The 20,607-nt window shown below is 38.3% G+C and overlaps 1 pseudogene; it reads right to left on the reverse strand.

Annotated features, from left to right (window-relative positions):
- Positions 1 to 487: 487 nt before the first annotated feature.
- On the reverse strand, positions 488 to 8,161 carry LOC137250681 (cell division cycle 5-like protein; annotated as a pseudogene).
- Positions 8,162 to 20,607: the final 12,446 nt, after the last annotated feature.

Consider the following 20,607-nt stretch of genomic DNA (forward strand, 5'->3'; position numbering starts at 1 on the left):
ACCAACAATACACAAAAGACATGTGCCTGTTGATCAGATGTTGAGCATTGTATCATTGAATATATATATATGAAAATACAAACCAAAGCAAAAAAGTACAAATGTATATACATCCCTGCAAAAACGCTCCACGTCATTTTACTAGTCATTTTACGGTCATTGTGACTTTCTGCAGCGGTTATATTCATAGTCACGTTTGCATGGGCGTGATGAACTTTTGTGACCAAATTTTCCGTTTCGTTCCTATTAATGTGATCGTGCATTCCGCTCCCACTTATAGGATATGAGCATAGCACTGTTCTGCTCACACACGTCACAATGCTCGTCAAATGGCGGTCATATCTTCGGTCATTTCACTCTACATTTTCCAGTCTTTTGACAATCAATTTTACTGCGGTTTTACCATTTATATAACCGCCTTATAACTTGAATTTTACCTGCCGATTTACTTTACCTGGAGCAGCCAAATGAATAAAATATGAACCAAAAAAATTAAATTTTCAATATTATTTCCAATTTCCAATATATGTACATGAAATTCGAACTTATATTAATACAGTTCATATAAAAAGGAGTAAGTACTTTAATAATAAATAAACTCCTTAATTGGTTTTTGTTTTCCAATTGAAATCTTTTCTAAGCGAGCAGAAAATAATTTTAAGCTTAAGAAAAAACACCAATTATTTGAATCAATTTACTAAACAACAGATTCGATTTACTCTTTTTTCAGATCAAGAATATTCAAAGGTGTCGTGGAATCCGATTGCTGTCGTAATTGAATTTTAAAGTAAAATATGAATTTAAAAATGTAGGGCTAGTAATTGAGTCAGACTTATTATTGTTCTAAATCTAATCATTCAGGCAATAATTCCGCAACCCTTAGTAGGAGTATTGATTGGTTTCAAATCTAATTCCGACAGCAATCGTATCACGACATTCCTTATTATATATGTATATGAAATTGTAACTTAAATTAATACAGTTGATATAAAGAAAAGTAAGTATTTTAATAATAAATAAACTCGCCTTATTGGTTTTTATTTTCCAATTGAAATCTTTTCCAAGCGAACAGAAAATAATTTTAAGCTTTAGAAAAAACTCCAATTATTTGAATCAATTTAAATCAACAACAGATTAGATTTACTCTTTTTTTCAGATCAAGAATATTCAAAGGTGTCGTGGAATCCGATTGCTGTCGTAATTGAGGAATTTAAAAATGTAGGACTAGTAATTGAGTCAGATTTATTATTGTTCTAAATCTAATCATTGAAGCAATAATTCTGCAACCCTTAGCAGGAGTATTGATTGGTTTCAAATCTAATTCTGACAGCAATGGTATCACGACATCCCTTATTATATATGTACATGAAATTGCAACTTAAATTAATACTGTTTATATAAAGAAAAGTAAGTACTTTAATAATAAATTAACTCTCTTAATTGGTTTTTGTTTTCCAATTGAAATATTTTCCTGTGCAAGCACATCGCTAACCTGTGTTGGCAAAAGATATGATTATACTGTCTTCGATAGATAGTCGGACGAGCCGCTACTCGGGGATGTAGAGATGACCGTTGTGTCGGTGGCCGCAGTTACAACAGCAGTTTCTAACTTTGCACCATCCGTACAGTGTGATGAATGCTTCACTGCTTTTTCCAATTGCTTGGCGCCAGCACTTCTTGCTGTTTGTAAAGCTTTAGCTGTAATGCAAATATATGGATGGTTTAAAGTGGTTTTCGTATGGTATTCAACAACTCACCCTTTACCATCATCACACCCTTCTCATCGATTTTGAATATGTGTACTGTTTCAGTATTCAGACCGTTCGTTTGGTGCAATATTTTCGATTTCATGAATATGTATACTTTCCGTTAGGCAGATAATTAGGTGCGTTCGATTCATTCATATACTGTGGGTATTTGAGCCGTAGACGCAATGGCAGATGTTTTGATTCTTTTTTTAGTGTAACATTTGTAAACAGTTGGGTTTCTCTGCTGTCACCATCACCTCTAGAGAGCTATTGAAGAAACGCTCGACCAAGATAATATGTTGCGATTTACGCGCTTAGATTTCTTCCACCTTATCACAGTTATTGATGGAGAAAATGCGAAAGCCATATTTACCATCCAATACGGAAATGGAACTGTAGACGAAGAAACATTTTATAAAATTTAATAAAATCAAAAAATGATAGTTGTGCTAAAATGGGGTAAAGTATTGTATGTTAAAGTATAGCGAAGTCTCAGGGGCTTTGTCCTGGTGAAAATTGAGTTGGAATAGGTTTTATTCTTCATTCTTAGAAACATGTACGAAGGTACCTGGTAAGATATTAAACATCCTCAACGCTTTTTTTGCAATAACTTAAAAAAAAAAAAAACTCATATTCAAACTTCTGTTTAACTTCTAGATATCAATAGCTACCTTTCCCACCAGGAGTCACTATTGCTTCTACGCCTATGCTATTGTTTCCTACATCGTTGAGCTTTGTAATAAAATAAACAGCTATCTCCCCAATCTCTCGAGTTTTGTCGCCTCGCGAAACCTGATATTGTCACCAACCAAATCATCGGTGACCTTATTTAACATATTTACATGGCCGCGCCAAATGTCGACCATATGACATTACCCTACCGAATGTCTTACACCCTAAAATCTTGGGTGTGACTTTCGATCAGGATCTACATTTTGGAGAGCATGCAGTAGCAATTGTAAGGAAAATCCAGAGCTGAAACAAATATTTAATATAATTCGATAAATCGGCAGTATAAATAGACGATTGCATGGTACGCGTCTCCGATATGGTCTCCAAGCCTAAAGGTCACTCAGTGGAAGCAAATACAGGCCTGCCAAAATGCTGCCCCCAAAACCGCTACGGGCTGCCTTCTTATGTCCTCGGAACACCACCTGCACAATGAACCGAGAAAACTCCCAATAAGGGAAAGAAATGAAATGCTAACCGAACAGTTTCTGTAGAATACCTTGAAACCTGGGCATCCCAACAGACATCTGATTGATGATCCAACACCGCTTAGGGGCTTAAAGAGTCATCTCCGTAAGCATTATGAGGAAATACGGCACCTGAGAACTCAGCCGTATGAAGCAAAAAAACACAAGCAGGTCCTCAGTGAACTCCACAAACAGGCGTCGGACCTTTATGCTAGGAATTGCCCGGTGAATCCAGTACTCAAAGAACAGTACCCAAAACTTGCGGAAGAGGACCGCATACTCCCCAGGGAAAAGCGAGTCACTCCAGCTCAACTTCGATCTCGATACTGTAACAGGTTAAACTCTTACCTATCCAGAATCAAACCCGACATACAAAATGTATGCCCGCTTGCAATGTGTCCACACATGACACCAACCATCTCTTTAATTGTACTGTGGATACTGCAACTTTCCTTGGACTCCCGTTAGAGGATACTGATGACAATTTGTGATCGGTCGCACCTATTGGATGGGGCGAAGCACTGCTACAACAACAACAATTCAGAATAATTGGCAATACATACCGGATCAGCGGTAACAGTCAAACATTGATTCTTTAACTCTTCCAGCACAGTTTGTAGATAAATGTACTCCTCTGGTAGTGGTGGCTTCTCTTTAGGTGGCTCTTGTTGTCTTTGCACTGGTGCAGGCTGTTCTGTGTAACCAACATTTGGTGGTTGCGTATTCCATGACTGTTGTTGCTGCGACTGCTGTGATATAGCTGAAGTTTGGAAGTTCATTTGTTGTGGAAATTGCTGTGTTGTTACGTTGTTATTTTGCTGAAATGTTGGATTATAGTAATTGCCCGGTGCTGTAGTTTGCGTTTGGATTGACATATTGCTAATAAATACAAAATACAAATTACTGTTGGCGGTAGGTGGTGGTGGCTGAAAAAGCAATAAAATAACATCGAAAAGGTTACCTACAAATTCTCTTATATACTTGTCGTTAGTTGCATTTTACCTGATATTGTCCATATTGATCAGTATAACCATTTTGATTTTGATTTTGATTTGGATCAACGCCAAAGAGGGGATGAGTTATGAGTGCGGAAGCGGGTGCAGGATACGGCTTCTTGGGCTGCTTGGTAAGAAGGTGAGTTTTTTATTTTTTAATTTGGCAGATGAAATGCATACGTGGCATGCTGGTATAGTTACATATATCAAAAATCAAGATAAAAATTGTTAGTTCCTAGTTATAGGGAAAATTAAACGCTTAATTTATGTCAGCAGGCAAAACGCTAACTCATTGCAAGTAAAAAAACAGGGAACATATATGCATGCATTCGATACCCTCCAGCAATTTTGTGAAGAGAATTCACATAACCTCTTTTTTGAGTTAAAAAACTCAAAGGTGAATTGTGGCGGTGCCCTCAAGAGCAAACTTGGATCATCCCTTTCATCATTAATAATTTTCTGCCAGCGTCGAGTGCCAGCGTAAAATGAATAAAATTTTGATAAAGATACGTGTAAAGTTCGGAAATTTTTTGATCTGACTTTGATATTACCGATAGATAGATAATTTAATTGAGGATTGCACTGCGAGCATTGGTCTTTTGTGCCCTCATCTTCTTCACAGCACCTCATCTAAGCCGACTTCCTTGATGAACTTTAGCAGTTCACTTGGCTTGATTGATTTAATGTGGGAATCCTCTGGCCATGGTGAGCCCATAAACTTAGCCCTACGTCTTGACATACAAAAACTAGTATATACGGTTATTGTATTTATTTTCAAGCACAACAGCATGAAGCATTCCAGTTACCAGTTGGTGTACTACCAAAATGGCTGGCGCTATTCATAGTCCCATAACCGCCGTGTTGTGTTTGGGGTAAATCGTTAGAAAAAAGCTACGTGTTTTGTGTTTGCTGCTGCTGTCTTGAATGATACGGCATACGGCCATTAGTAACCATTGGTCCTTTTCTATAATTTACCGCATTATATATGCGTACGCGTAATTCCACCAATTCCATATTTTCTTCATTAGTACCCGAACCCAATCCAAATATATAAGCTAAGGCGGCTTTGAGCGCACCTTGTGACACTAATATACCACCATACTCTTTTATAAAATCGGCAAAGTGACCATTTAATTCCAAAGCAATGCCTTGCTGTTGTAGCGACTTACTCATTAACATCACAATTTCTGCCAATTCTTGCAACTCAAGAGTATTGGGCTTGTAATTGTTATTTTGATGCTCCAACGCCTTTAGTTGATGCCAAGCGGTGACCAATTTGTCAATACTACCCGCACACACATAACATAACATGGCATTACGGGTATATTCAATGCTTTGCAAGCGCTCTTGCAATATCCGATCACCTAATCAAAAATTTTCAAAGGTAGTTGAAAAGACGCGTCTCGACCCAGCGGGTTAGGGGATCAGAATATACCCGCGGTAGGTATGCCTGTCGTAAGAGGCGACTAAAATACCAGATTCAAGGGGCTGTGTAACGCAACCTTTCAGGTTGCCAGCGCAATATATAGCTTCTCCAACCCCAATTGTCAACCTCACCTATCCGCGGCGAATCCTGTTTCACTAACAGACGAGGCTCTGGAGACCCCAAGCTCCTCATGGAACTTGGGGGTAGGGAGGGAATGGCCTGAAGGTTTAATGTGGCCACATAAATCGTTCCCGAGATGGTCGGGCTAGCACCTTAATGGTGCTATGGTACCGGAGCGTACCGGATTTGTATCCGGCAAAGGACCATCACATCGATAACACTCCCCAAAGCCTTCGGGGAGCAACCTTATCGCTACAACAACAACAACGCGTCTCGACCTCCGTTTTAAGAATCCGAAAGCGGAAATCAAACATTTTCTGTCGAAAGCTATTTACAAAAAACCGTAAAATGACACCGAGAGGGTCCGAAATATGGGGCTCTATCCATAGTTTTTTTTTTTTAATAGAACACCTTTCTGCATTGGCTTATAAAAAATTACCCTGGGTGGGTCCGGTTTGGGATCAAAACTAAATGCGCGCAGAAAAAAAACAATAAAACTTATGAATGTATACTCACCGAAATGGTGTGGCAATAACAGTGTTAGGTGTAGCAATTGATTGCGCCTTAGGTAACACTCCTGAAAAATCTGATTCATGTAATGGCGTACTAACGCCACCCTTCAACGGTGTTTCCATATGTGTAAGCGCCATCATATTCTGTGCTTCCTGCATTATGCGATTGGAGAAAGGTGCAGGTGTACATGGAGTTGCTGCAACTTGTGGCGTAATAGAGTAATCGGCTAACAGCGCATCTGTTGTTTCAACACCACTTTCCCCTGCCACTTCTTTAGCTATTTCACTAGCACGTCCCAATTTGACCACTTGCTGCAACTCGCGATCGGTTATTTGTGGTTGCGGTAACACCAGTTTGGAGCGCTTTCTATCGGGTTCTAAATTTTTCAACATAGCTAGGCGCATATCATTTTCTTTACGTTGCTTGAGCTTTTGCTTATCTTTCTTGCGTTCGCGTTCTTCTTTCTCTGAACGCAGTTCACCATCCAGGTCCTGTTGGCGCATTTTATTAAAGTCTGGTTCTAGTTTTTCAACATTTTCTTCTGAGGTGTCATAGAAACCAATAGCGGGTGCTTTTCAAATGGTATCTCTGCATTGTAGTCGATGCCTTTAACACGTCTGCGATTACCACTACCAATACCGCCAGCACGCAATTCTCTACGCTTTTGCAGTGCGGCCAATCGACGTGCTTCTTCCAATTTTTTTCCCGTGCTTTACGCTTTGCTTTTTTGCCCTGTGTATTGGCAAGACGAGCACGTGCCTCAGACAGCATTTCCAGTTCTATTTACATTTAAATATTTTAAATTACAGCGAAAAAAAAAACACAAAATTTTAATTTTCATACCATCTTCATCCATATCTTTGGGATCGGGACATGCAGGTTTCGTTTCGGGATTTGGATCAATTTCTCCTGGTTTCAGCTTACGCGGATCATCACCGCCATCCTCTCCATCTTCCTTACGTTGTGCTTGATCACTTTATTGATCAGAGTAAAATATATACATAAATATATAAAAATGATGTTATTTGCACTTCTCTGCATAACTTACAGTAAATATTCATAACGTTCTAAACATTGTGCCGCCGTGCGTCCAATAATCGGCGCAATTGTACGCCATTGTGTTGGATTTAATTTGGCTAAATGCAAAAGCTTTTCATCCTCCTCCCGTGACCATTCTGACATCTTTATGCTAGGATCAAGCCATTCGTACCAGCGTGCCTTACATTGCTTGGCAGATTTGCGGTGCAGCAGTGATGCAATACGTCACCACTGGTGTTTGCCATATTTCATTACAGCTGCTTTGAGGATTTCATCCTGAAAGTTATCAATTTAGTTAATAAACGGCCAAGAGTAACCAGTCGCGTCAAATGCTTACCTCAGTGTTTCTCTACACACCACCTTTTATCATAATTCGCGGCATGGTGCTATATAATTGTGAATTCTTTCGATGCGCACAAAAATCAAACCAAAAATTTTTGTCGAAATAAACAGCAAAAATCATGGTAATAGTGCAGTTTACGGTACCAACCGAAATTTGAGCCAAAATTTTCGAGTGAGGTATCAAAAGACGCGTATTCACGTCTAGATCAAGAATCCGAAAGCGGAGGTTAACTTGTTTTACCCGTTCAAAAGATATTAACGAAAAACCGAAAAACGGGGGTGGGATCCATAGTATTTTTGCGCAGAACACCTTTCTGCGTTGGCGGCCTTCGGCCGCGCTTATAAAAAAATAACCCTGGGCTACGCCATGCCAAGTTCGGGTGTGTGGTATAACCGTGGCTACCGCCACGGTGATGCACAATTTTTTTTGTGGGTACAAACACAACAACAACCACATGAAAATCGCCAACTTCAACTGCAAATATCTCCGGACAGATAAAATTTTTCTTTACCGCCTTCGGATTATTGTTCTCAAGATTAGGGTGGGTACCGTAAATTGCACTACTACCAAAATCATTGTATATTAAAGACTTTGGGAAAATTTTAGAATAGCACCCCCCGAGTTCGGGGTAAAACTTGGCATCAAATGAAAGAGGGAGTTCTCCCGATCACAAATATATATATTTTAAAGTGCGCAAACTTGTAATTTAAAAGTTATTTGCTGTTATATAGCACTTTAAATTACAATTTACACATCTTTCAAAACCTTAATCCACATAATATCTATATAAATTGGCAACGATAAACTTAAATTGCATTTTTGTATATTTCACATTTCATTTTTGCATTGTGTTTACTTATTATAAATGTTTTTATTAAATCAATCCCGCTTTTGTAGCAACATGCACATATATATATATATATATATATATTTTATAGATGACATTACAAAGCTGTGCTGCCACATATATATACGTATACACATATAAAATTTGTATAGAAATTTGCAAACTTTAACACGAAATAACTTTTAAATTATATCTTTCCGGAGATATTCCATTTAAAACTCTCAAAATTGAAAAAATTTTCCACCACAAATGTTTTGCTGTCTCTGCTGAATTAGAAATGGCGGATTTTTTTGCACGCAAAAATGACGTATTTTGCTATCCCTATAAAAATGATAGGTGCGAGAGAGCACGATACATTGTGGGAAAGCAAAATTTGTGAGCATGCTATTTCATTTGGACAATTTTTCATTTCAAATCGTCACCCCTGTCAAAAATTCGTGTGACTGTGTGCGTTTTTGGTCACACGATTTTTGCAGGGATATATACATATTCAATAATACTCCAATTAAAGGCAGACATGTATAAAAACCTTGGTCGCTTTTATGCTGTGGCAGTGTCTTAAGATATTAATAAAACAACTTGCCGCTTTACGCGTTATGAAGCGACCAAATCAATTATGGCAATCCGCGTATACGGCCATGTATATGTAAATATCAATGCTCGTAGCAATTAGCCGACGAAATACAATAGGCACGAGCCAAATTATGTGTCGTCGGTGGTTAAAAGTGTTGCCGTTTATACTTTTAACAACTCACAGCTAAAAGGGGAATTTATTATAAAATTAAAATAAACGAATTTATTGCTCTTTTGCGAAATAATGTTATATTTCTTCGCAAAATTTCTTTCATTCATTTCGCCGCTCCCATATATTAATTTGTATCTATGAAAATAGTGTAAAATTCTTACTTTGTACTGACATGTGATAAACAAGTCAGCATATACAGTATGACGTCACAGTGCGAATTCGGGCCAGAAACGGGTAAAACACCACTCTTATGTAGCAATTGCAACACAGTTGCTGCAAATTTGGCTGCGTGACTGCGCGAACAATTTTTCGGCAGAATATGATAGGGGGTTTCAAATAGCAAATAAAAATGTCCATAAGCTGTGACAACTCGGCAATTCAGGATATGGGAAAATTATTTGCAATAATTTATATGAACAATGGATGGAAATTTTTAGATTATATTGCTAATATGTTAGTGGACATTTACTAGGCAATATCTTTGCATGTTTATTTGCATTTTTTACTACCATATTAGTACTTTCATACAGGCTTATAAATAGTTTGGTATTATTTTAAAGGAAAAGTGCGGGGTTATGAAAGTAGTTATGCTCGTCATAATGAATACCCCAATATGCATCGAAGTTGGAATTTATAAAATCGCAAAAATTTGTCTTTTGACGATTTTATCAAATGCCATGTTGCCGAATTGCAAAATTCTATCATCAATTTGGACAAATTAAGAAGAAGCATTTATGAATGAAAAATCAAGAAGAAGCTAGTTTTCAGGATTTTGCGATTTACATTCAAAACATGAGCATGCATATGTACATATGTATGTGTGCTTGTGCGTATGGTTGGTTGAAGTGAATTTTGTTTTATTTTTCAACATGCGAATATAAAAATATTTCTTAGCTTACATATGAACATAGATTTGTACATATGCTTGTGCGTAAGAATAATTTTTGTTGGAAGTAGTTGATTGAAACAAAGTTTGTCTTTTATTTGAACATGTGGACGTACAAACATTTGTTAGCTTATGCTTAGAGCAAATTTAATTATTTTATTTATTTAATTATTTAACAAACTTTTTTACAATGTTGTTTTCAAAATTCATATACATTTATATATAAATGAACTGCTTTTAAAATCACAAGTTCAATTTATTGATAAAAGTATACTTATTTTGTTATCAATGTTATCACTGTTATCACTGTTATCACTCTTGCATATTTATGACACACATAATTACATATGTACATACGTGTGCCACATGCCACACACAATGTCGTTGCCATGGTTCAACTATATACAGGTTGGCTCATCTGTAAAGCAACAAAATATGTCTGTTCAAATTGTCAAAATCTGTGTATTGGTGTTGGTGCGAATGATATGGAATGGAAACATAAAACTTAGCAGTTTTTGTATGTGTAAGTAAAATGTTGCCAATGTGTTGGTTTCATTTTGAGTTTGCTATCTCCTTTTGACAATCCCTTCGACCATGCAATGACATAAAAAAAATCAGCTGATGAGATGAGCCAACCTGTACATAATTGAACCATGGTCGTTGCACAAATTTCACTTCACTTATGTAGTTTTCTACACTTTTTAACCACTTCACTGCACTGACAACAATTATTATTAAAATAGTAAACATTTTTAACACAATTTAACACTTTATTTTAGAGATTTACACAATTTTTCACTTTTTCACTGTATTATTGTTTTCATTTTTACTTTGTTTTGGCTGCTTTGACATTTTGCAGAAGTTGCAGCCACACTCAACCAAAACTCAACTTCCACTCAGTCAATTTTTATTTCCCCACACCTCGCTGTCAAATTGCGGACAAGATGTGAAGGCAACTGGCCGACTATCTCTCGGTTAACATCGAGTAAAATTTCTTTCAGCGATCAAAAATTTCTGAAAAGAAACGAATAGCCGATTGACGTCTCTTATTATATCTATCCTCTTTGCCAGGTGTCCGAAGCCTTCCCAGTTTCAGTCCTTTTTCATGATTATAGGTTGTCGTTGGGAACATACATAAATTTGAGTATCAATGTTTACGTCATCGCAAGATCAGCATTGTCAATTACAAGTGTGGGTGTATTAGTAAAACTATCAGCGTTTCTTGTAGGGTTGCTGTTCCTATCTGTCAAATAAGCTGATGGGGGAATGGCTGTAACGAGGAGTAAGAGCATTGTGAATCCACAATAAAATAAACGAATCTTACAGCATATTAGAGCTATGCTTGGTTTTCATTATGTCAAAATTACTGACACCAAAAACTGCCTCAAGTTAACCGGCTAGTCAGTTGAGATCAAAATGTTTCCCATTACGTCACATGACTGACTCAAAGCCGATAAGGCGGTACAGGTGTGGAGATGTATTAAGGCCAAATTAAACTTCCTTAAGGGCGAATTAATGGTGATTTATAAACATAAAGCCATAACCAGGTAAAACAGCTGATCGAACCTACCTTACGGAAATCAATGTAATCGAGTTAGATGTATGGTATGGCACCATTGACCAGTTACATTGCTTTCCATAAAGCTGCAGACATTGGTGCTTTATCGGTAACCGTATCGGTAACCTTATAACAGCTGATTCGACCAACCTTATGGGAATCAATGAAATCGATTATTGGTGCCGCTAAGGTCGTAACTGTATCGTAGCCAACCAATTGTTTTTTGGTTTACCATCATAACGATAAACAGCTGATTACGTTAGGGATACGACTACAGCGATACGACATACGGCACCAATGACTTTCGCTTAAGGTTGGTTGGATCAGCTGTTTTATATGGATATTGATACGTCAACTTTGCCAGGGCCTTTAACCCTAATGCCATTGGTGTGAAAAAAAAATTGTAAATAAATGTGCTTATGTAGATATAATACATGCAAAGTAAAAATTTGGTTAAATGCCCGTTTTCGTTTCATTCACAAACCTATTCTAGGGCTATACAGTTTGAATACAAATTCCGATAATTGGGGCCCCCTTACAGAATTAATATGTTGTTGTAGTAGGACTTATTTTTGAGTTTTAACAAAATATCAATTCGGTATAACGCATAGTATAATGACACTAATATGTAATATGTACTAAGAAAATTTGTTACAAACGCAATTAAGATTAAATTTGGGGTAAATCATACTCCTCGAAGAAATTGTTTCACATATTCAACTAAAACATAACTTTTAAATGTATAGGAAAATTAACGGAATCGTTTTACATGTTCAGGTAAAACGTGTACTTTAAATTCATAGAAAAATTAACGAAATCGTTTACATGTTCAGGTAAAACGTGAACTTTTAAATTTATGGTAAAATTAACGACATCGTTTTACATGTTCAGGTAGAACGTGAACTTTTAAATTTATAGTAAGACTAACGACATCGTTTTACCTGCGCCCTATATATATACCATCGCGACAGGACTGGAATGCCAGACAACATACGGTACCGGGTGCCATCAACATATTCGCGGATGGTTCTAAGCTTGACGGGAAGGTGGGAGCAGGCCTATTTTCGCCGGATCTGGGCCTAGAGGTCTCTTTTCGCCTACCAGATTACTGTAGTGTTTACCAGGCGGAAATGCTGGCAATACACAGGGCTGTAAACCATCTAGGGTCTATGCCTAAGGATGGTAAACGGGTGTTTATTTTCTCAGACAGCCAGGCCGCATTAAAGGCCCTGGACTCATTCGTCGACAACGCAAAGTCGGTCACTGAATGCCGCAGATCTCTTAACGAAATGGCTCAGCACTTCAGTATCGGCCTTATATGGGTACCTGGGCACAGGGATATTGAAGGCAATTGCAGAGCAGACGAGCTGGCCAGAAGAGGCACCACCGACCATATCCTTCCGGGAAATGATTGGGTAATCATACCCATGGCCACTTTCAGGCTTCGTGTGACCACAAGCACTATAAGAATCGCAAATGGACTATGGTCAGCCATATCATCGTGTGAGACATCCAGGCAAACCTGGCCCTCATATGACAAGGGGCGCACAGAAGCGCTTCTGATTTTAAATAAATCAGTTCTATCGTCCCTGATAAGGGTTCTAACAGGGCATTGCTTAATAGGCACGCGTGGTGCTAGAATAGGGGTAACGACCTTCGACTATTGTCGCAGCTGCAGATGTACAGAAAAGGAAGAGAGCGTCCAGCACCTTCTCTGTCACTGTCCAGTGCTTAGTAGGCGTAGGATGGCTATCCTTGGTAAACCTTTTCTATATGACCTCGCTGGGGTGTCTTGCTATGAAGTAAAGGCTCTAGCAAAATTTATAATTATCACTAGGTGGTTTGACACGCTTTAGGCAGGGTAGGGGTCCTCTTTGAGACCGTATAGAGTACTACAATGGGCCCACTGGTGGCCTAAGTAGTGAGCTGTTACCATAGTGTCCAGCTCAGCCCTTGCAACCTAACTTAACCTAGGCAAAACGTATCCAAAACAATAAAGCCGGAGTCATTGCCGTATGTCGTATCGCTGTATCCGTATCCCTAACGTAATCAGCTGTTTATCGTTACGACGGTAAACCAAAACCCAATTGGTTGGCTACGATACGGTTACGGCACCAATAATCTGTTATGGAATCGCATTTACCGTGGAAGCAGTAAGGAAGGCGGTCGGCATGATGTGGTGGTGCACATTGGCTAGTCATTGTCGGCTGGGGCGGGTCCTTGCCAACCTAAAATTCCTATCATGCCTTAAAAAAACTCAGCTGTCAGATTCAAAAAACCTGACAGAAGCGCAGAGACCGACTCAAAACGCTTGAAATTCAAAGAAAACGACATCCGGCAGAACCGGATGCCACGGACAGACCGTTAAACATTTAAACTTGAAATTCAAAAAAAACCGAAAATTAAAAAAAAAAAACTGTTCAAAAAAAACTAACCGAGCCGGAAACGACCGGTTACTAACTGCTGAAATTAAAAAAAAGCTGAAAATTAAAATAAAAGGAAAAGGGCCGAATATATATTGGGGGCGCCGCGGGTGTTGTTGCGACGCCCGGCGCATATTCCCACCCTCAAAATCCATGGCCACCGACGCACCTGAATTTCGGTGGCCCCTTACCTGGTAACCCTACGTGCCTTCTAAATAAATGGCGACGCCAGCATTCCCATATTATTTACAAGTTTATTCAAATTTCATTTTTACTAACGTATGTATGCTATAAAAGAAATATTTAAAGATATACCTATATTTATGTCACCCCTTTTTTTTTGACAAGGGTTATAGGCGCTTGGTGTGAAAAAAAATTGTAAATAAATGTGCTTATGTAGATATATTACATGCAAAGTAAAAATTTGGTTAAATGCCCGTTTTCGTTTCATTCACAAACCTATTCTAGGGCTATACAGTTTGAATACAAATTCCGATAATTGGGGCCCCCTTACAGAATTAATATGTTGTTGTAGTAGGACTTATTTTTGAGTTTTAACAAAATATCAATTCGGTATAACGCATAGTATAATGACACTAATATGTAATATGTACTAAGAAAATTTGTTACAAACGCAATTAAGATTAAATTTGGGGTAAATCATACTCCTCGAAGAAATTGTTTCACATATTAAAGTAAAACATAACTTTTAAATTTATAGGAAAATTAACGGAATCGTTTTACATGTTCAGGTAAAACGTGTACTTTAAATTCATAGAAAAATTAACGAAATCGTTTACATGTTCAGGTAAAACGTGAACTTTTAAATTTATGGTAAAATTAACGACATCGTTTTACATGTTCAGGTAGAACGTGAACTTTTAAATTTATAGTAAGACTAACCTGTTCAGGCAAAATGTGAACCTTTAAAATTATAGTAAAATTAATGAAATCGTTTTACATGTTCAGGTAAAACGTAAACTGTTTTGCATTTATCAGTCAGTGCTGGTATTGTTTTGTTTTTTTTTTCTTGCTTCTAAGTTAATTAAACCTATCTACTTAACTTTAAGTTACGTCTACTTTTTTTTTTGCATGGTATAATAAGTTAACTTTACTACAAGTGGATGCAGCTTGCTCTCTTTAACTTAGGTATATGCCTGTATATATGTATTATGTGTTAAGATTCTATACTAGGGTGATAGCCTTGAATTTGAATATGTCTGTATATTAACAATATATGTTTTTGCAGAGTCAAAAAAAAAAAAAAAATTTAAGAACAAGGTTGAGACTACAAATACGTATATTTAGTTCAGTATTGGAACGAACTCACCGCTTTAACCGCTGATATTCGTAGTCGCAATTGGGATGGCCGCAGGCCGATGTTCGCTACCCTGTGGTTGTTATTGTAGCTGGTGTTGTTGTAGCCCGTATGGTCGTAGCTGATAAGGTTGCGACTAGTATTGTTGTAGCCGGTATGGCCGTAGCTGATAAGCATGCGGCTAGTATTGTTGTAGCCGTTATGGTCGTAGCTGATAGGGTTGCGCTAGCATTGTTATAGCCGGTATAGTCGTAGCTGATAAGGATGCGGCTAGTATTGTTGTAGCCGTTATGGTCGTAGCTGATAGGGTTGCGCTAGCATTGTTATAGCCAGTATAGTCGTATATGATAAGGTTGCGGCTAGTATTGTTGTAGCCGTTATGGTCGTAGCTGATAAGGTTGCGGCTAATATTGTTGTCGGTGGTGCCCGTGATAATAGTAGGCGCCGTTGGTGGTGGTTGGGGCTTTGGGTCGAGGTAACCGAGTGAACCGGGTGGCGATAAAGCTTCGTGCTACCCTTTACGAGCCGGATGACTCGGCTTTTTGACGTTGATTGTATTACGCGGCAGCGTACTGCTGGCTCTGGAGGCAGAGGTGGTGTCGGACGCTTTTCCGCAGATGGTAGGGTTCTTTGTAAACGTAGAGGAAGGGGTTTATCTCACTAGGTGTGACTGCGAACGCCGACCTACTTCAACTGAATCTTGTGTCCACACAACACAACCGGTGCAAGGTTTATTACCACCCAAAATAGACGCGTAGAAACGAGATTTGTCGGAAAGAACGGTTTCGGTGCTTTGCGCTATCGACTCTTTCCTAGTTCCTGGACAATCACCTGCTTACGCGCACAGCCGGCGAGGATGTTTTGTGATTAGCTGAGTATCGTTGGGGATGCGCAGTGAGCAATAAGGTTACCAAAGCAGTATAGTTGAGTATCGTTGGGGATGCGAAGTGAGCAATAAGGTTACTAAAGCAGTATATTAGCGGAACTTGACGCCTTTGCTGCTGAAGTTATGCCCCTAGATGTTATATATCCCGTTTGTATAATTTTAGGGTCGCCAAAATTTCGCTCACGCAATTTTCCACCTTTTTTTTTTTTTTTGAGATTTGATTGCATGGATGAGGACCTTCTTATATTTGAAAGTCCCAGTTCCAGGTTATTGTCCAATGCATAAAATGATTAATTTCTGGATTAACTTTCCAAAGTATGTAAGTAATTTAGGCTCCACTAGTACACAATGGTAATACCAACTGGCCAGAACCATGTGTAGTAGCTTGCTCTTTGTATTTAACTATGTGCTTTGTAAACTGGTTTTTTCATGGCGCCACGCCAGGTTATTTTCAAATTACAGTTATATGTATGTTTGTTATTTATTAGATTTGTGTTTATGTCCAATTTAATTTGGTAAAGGTCTTTAATTTGTTGATATTTTTTCAAATCTTCATATCACAATAGTTTCAATTTTTGTTTATTTTCAGTTTAAGTTGGTATTTTTGTCCACTTTCTTTGTTTAAATTTTCCAATCTCCAATATCACTTTATGGTTGTATGATTCAAATCCAGTAATTTGTATAATCCGGTAAGTTTTAATATAATATATACAGATGCTCTAGTCCATCAATTGTTGTTTTTGTCCAATTGTGGTAATTATTTTTCGTTTATTTCATTTTTGTAAAAGTATTTTTTTCTTATCGGGTGTTATATTTTATATTTATTCTGGTTATGTGTACATGACTGTACATTAGTATATAATAAGGATATTTTCAATCCCGTTATTAGTTACTCCGTTAAATTGTCCCGTTTATTTCCGAGAATTTTATTTCCATTAGTATGTATGTATATAAACATTGATTTTCAGTGGCTTGTTGCCAAGTGTCTTCAATGTTAAATTTGATTTTGCACGATAGCAATTATATGTATGTTTTTGCACAAAGTGCATGTTTTATTTTAAAGTTTTTCAGTATTTTTGCCCGATAGCAAATGATTATCATTTTTTGCACAATTTGCATATTTTTACGATACAGCGCACAATTTTAATTAATTTTTGTCATTTCGACTCCCGCACTATCCGCCATTTTATTCTCATACCGCGTGAGTAAAGCCCCTTAATAACACGCGGTTGAGTTGTGGGGAAAACCGAACTTGACGCGACGACGTCAGAAAACGAAGTGCAATTTTCCACCTTTTCTCTTTTTCTTTTTGCCGGAAACTCATGGCAATTTTCGCTAGTGATCGCAGATCTGGTTTTTCCCTGCTTTCGATACTTTTGATATGAACACGCTCCTAAGTGGACCGTAACCGTAGACCGTAGCAGCAGACCGTAACAAATCGATTGCATTGATTCTCATAAGGTTGGTTGAATCAGCTGTTATAAGGTTACCGATACGGTTACCGATAAAGCACCAATGTCTCCAGCTTAAATAAAATATACAAAAAGTTAATAAATTCACCAACTCAAATATTTTTAGGTTATGGATATGGCGAAAACCCAAAAACCAATTGGTTGGTATGGTTATGGCGTTAGCGTTATGGAATGGCAGCATTAATCGATTACATTGATTTCCATAAGGGTGGTTCGATCAGCTGTTTTATCTGGTTATGGTTTTATGGTTATGTCACCATTAATTGGCCTCTCACTTCAGTATGATTGTACCATGCACTTCACTAAAGATTTAAGGGCCAATTAATGGTGACTTATCCATAACCCGATAAAACAGCTCATCGAACCAACCTTATGGAAAATAAATGTAATCGATTATTGGTGCCATTACATAACGCTCATGGTGGAACGATACAAGGTGGCAGCATTGGACAGCGGTTTATAAACTTTTTTAATCTGATTTGATACATCAACTTCCAATGCTGTACTACTTTGACATTTGTCCATCAAATTTACAAAAACAAAGTACATTGAATGTTTATTTATGTTTGTAGGTATGCCATAATGCTGCCACCTTGTATCGTTCCGCCATGATAACGCTAACGCTAAAGCCATAACCATATCGTATTCAACCAATTGGTTTTTGGTTTTTCGCCATATCCATAGCCTAAAAATATTTGAGATGGAGAATTAATTAATTTTTTGTAGATTTTATTTATCGGCTGCTCATTACCCTACAAGAAACGCTGATAGTTTTACTAATACACTCACACTTGTAATTGACAATGCTGATCCTGCGATGACGTAAACATTGATACTCAAATTTATGTATGTTCCTTTGTTCGCTCACGCATGTCCGCATGTTCCCAACGACAGCCTATAATCATGAAAAAGGACTGAAGCTGGGAAGGCTTCGGACACCTGGTACAGAACAAAAGAACATACAACAGATACCATAATGCATGTGAGACAGATACATAATTCTCAACGGAATTTTATGTATGCGAGAACAGATTATCCGATTTAATCATGTTGTCACTACTGACTGTCATATGACAATCAAATGATTATCACGGTTGTTTTGTTATTTTTTTAAATTCCGACGAAAACCATATAAAAAATAAGTTTAAAAAATGAAAAAGAGAGCATTTCAAAGCTCCATGCTAAAAGAAAAAAAACGGAAATAATATTAAAAAAACCAAAAGCTGGCGGAATGTATGGGGCGCACTCAAAAAATGGATACGCGAAAAATAATAGTGGTTAGTGGTGATTCATTTTTAAATGTGTTTCCGCATGAGGAAAGCGCTTTTCTGTTGTTTTATTATTTTCTGAATTTAAATTGAACATTTTGAACTCGAATTCTTATAAAACTATTTATTTTAAAGAAATAAGAAACACGTATGCTTTTATCACGTACAAAATTAAAAACGAAATGAAATAAAGTAAATAAAAAGCAAAAAGCATTGTTTCATTTTTGGTGGAATATAACAATGGTTGTTGTTGTTGTTGTAGCAGTGCTTCGCCCCACCTAACAGACGCGACCGATCACAAACTGTCATCAATATCCTCTAACGGGAGTCCAAGGAAACTTGCTGTTTCAACAGGGGTGGACCATAGGGAAAGGGGTGTTAGAGGCGTTGGTTCCACATTACAATTGAAGAGATGGTTGGTGTCATGTGGGGACACATTGCAAGCGGGGCATACATTTTGTATGTCGGGGTTAATTCTGGATAGGTAATAGTTTAACCTGTTACAGTATCCAGAACAAAGTTGAGCCAGAGTGACACGCGTTTCCCTGGGGAGTATGCGTTCCTCTTCCGCAAGTTTTGGATACTTTACTTTGAGTACTGGGTTCACCGGGCAATTCTCGGCATAAAGGTCCGACGCCTGTTTGTGGAGTTCACCAAGGACCTGCTTGTGTTTTTTCGCTTCATACGGCTGTGTTCTCAGATGCCGTATTTCCTCAAAATGCTTACGGAGATGACTCCTTAAGCCCCTAGGCGGTGCTGGCTTGTCAATCAGATGTCTGTTGGGATGCCCAGGTTTCTGGGCATTCAACAGGAACTGTTTGGTCAGCATCTCGTTTCTTTCCCTGATGGGGAGTATTCTCCCCTCATTATGTAGATGGTGTTCTGGGGACATAAGAAGACAGCCCGTGGCAATTCTGAGAGCAGTATTTTGGCAGGCCTGTAGCTTCTTCCAGTGGGTAATTTTTAGGCTTGGCGACCATATGGGTGACGCGTAGCACGCAATCGGCTGGCTAATTGCTTTGTATGTAGTCATGAGTGTTTCTTTATCTTTTCCCCAGGTACTGCCAGCAAGGGATTTGAGGATTTTGTTACGGCTCTGAATTCTCGGAACAATTGCGGCTGCGTGCTCACCAAAATGTAGATCCTGATCAAACGTCACACCCAAGATTTTGGGGTGTAGGACAGTCGGTAGCGTAGAGCCATCGACGTGGATGTTCAAAATGGTCGACATTTGGGACGTCCATGTTGTAAATAAGGTCGCGGAAGATTTAGTCGGTGATAATGCCAGGTTTCGCGAGGCGAAAAAACTGGAGAGATCAGGGAGGTAGCCGTTTATTTTATTGCATAGCTCATAGATCTGTGGGCCTGGGCCTGTGGCCATTACTGTGCAGTCATCGGCGTAGGAAACGATTGTGACTCCTTCCGGTGGTGATGGTAGCTTAGATATGTAGAAATTAAACAAAAGTGGGGATAGGATACCACCCTGTGGCACCCCTTGTTTAATTCTCCTTGGCTTTGATGTTTCGTTTCTAAATAGCACCGATGCCTGCCGACCACCCAGATAATTTGCGGTCCACCTTTTAAGACATGGGGGAAGGGTAGACCCTTCCAGGTCTTGCAGTAACGAGCCATGGTTGACCGTATCAAAAGCTTTTGATAGGTCTAGCGCTACGAGTACTGTTCTATGGTGGGGGTTTTGATTTAAACCGCAATTTATCTGGGTGTTGATGGCATTTAGCGCGGAGGTAGTGCTAAGGAGTTTTCTGAAGCCATGCTGATGGGAGGCTAGTTGCAAATTTGCTTGGAAGTAAGGGAGCAAAATGGC

Source organism: Eurosta solidaginis, chromosome 4 (assembly GCF_040869045.1).
Source record: "Eurosta solidaginis isolate ZX-2024a chromosome 4, ASM4086904v1, whole genome shotgun sequence".
Taxonomy (NCBI): Eukaryota; Metazoa; Arthropoda; class Insecta; order Diptera; family Tephritidae; genus Eurosta; species Eurosta solidaginis.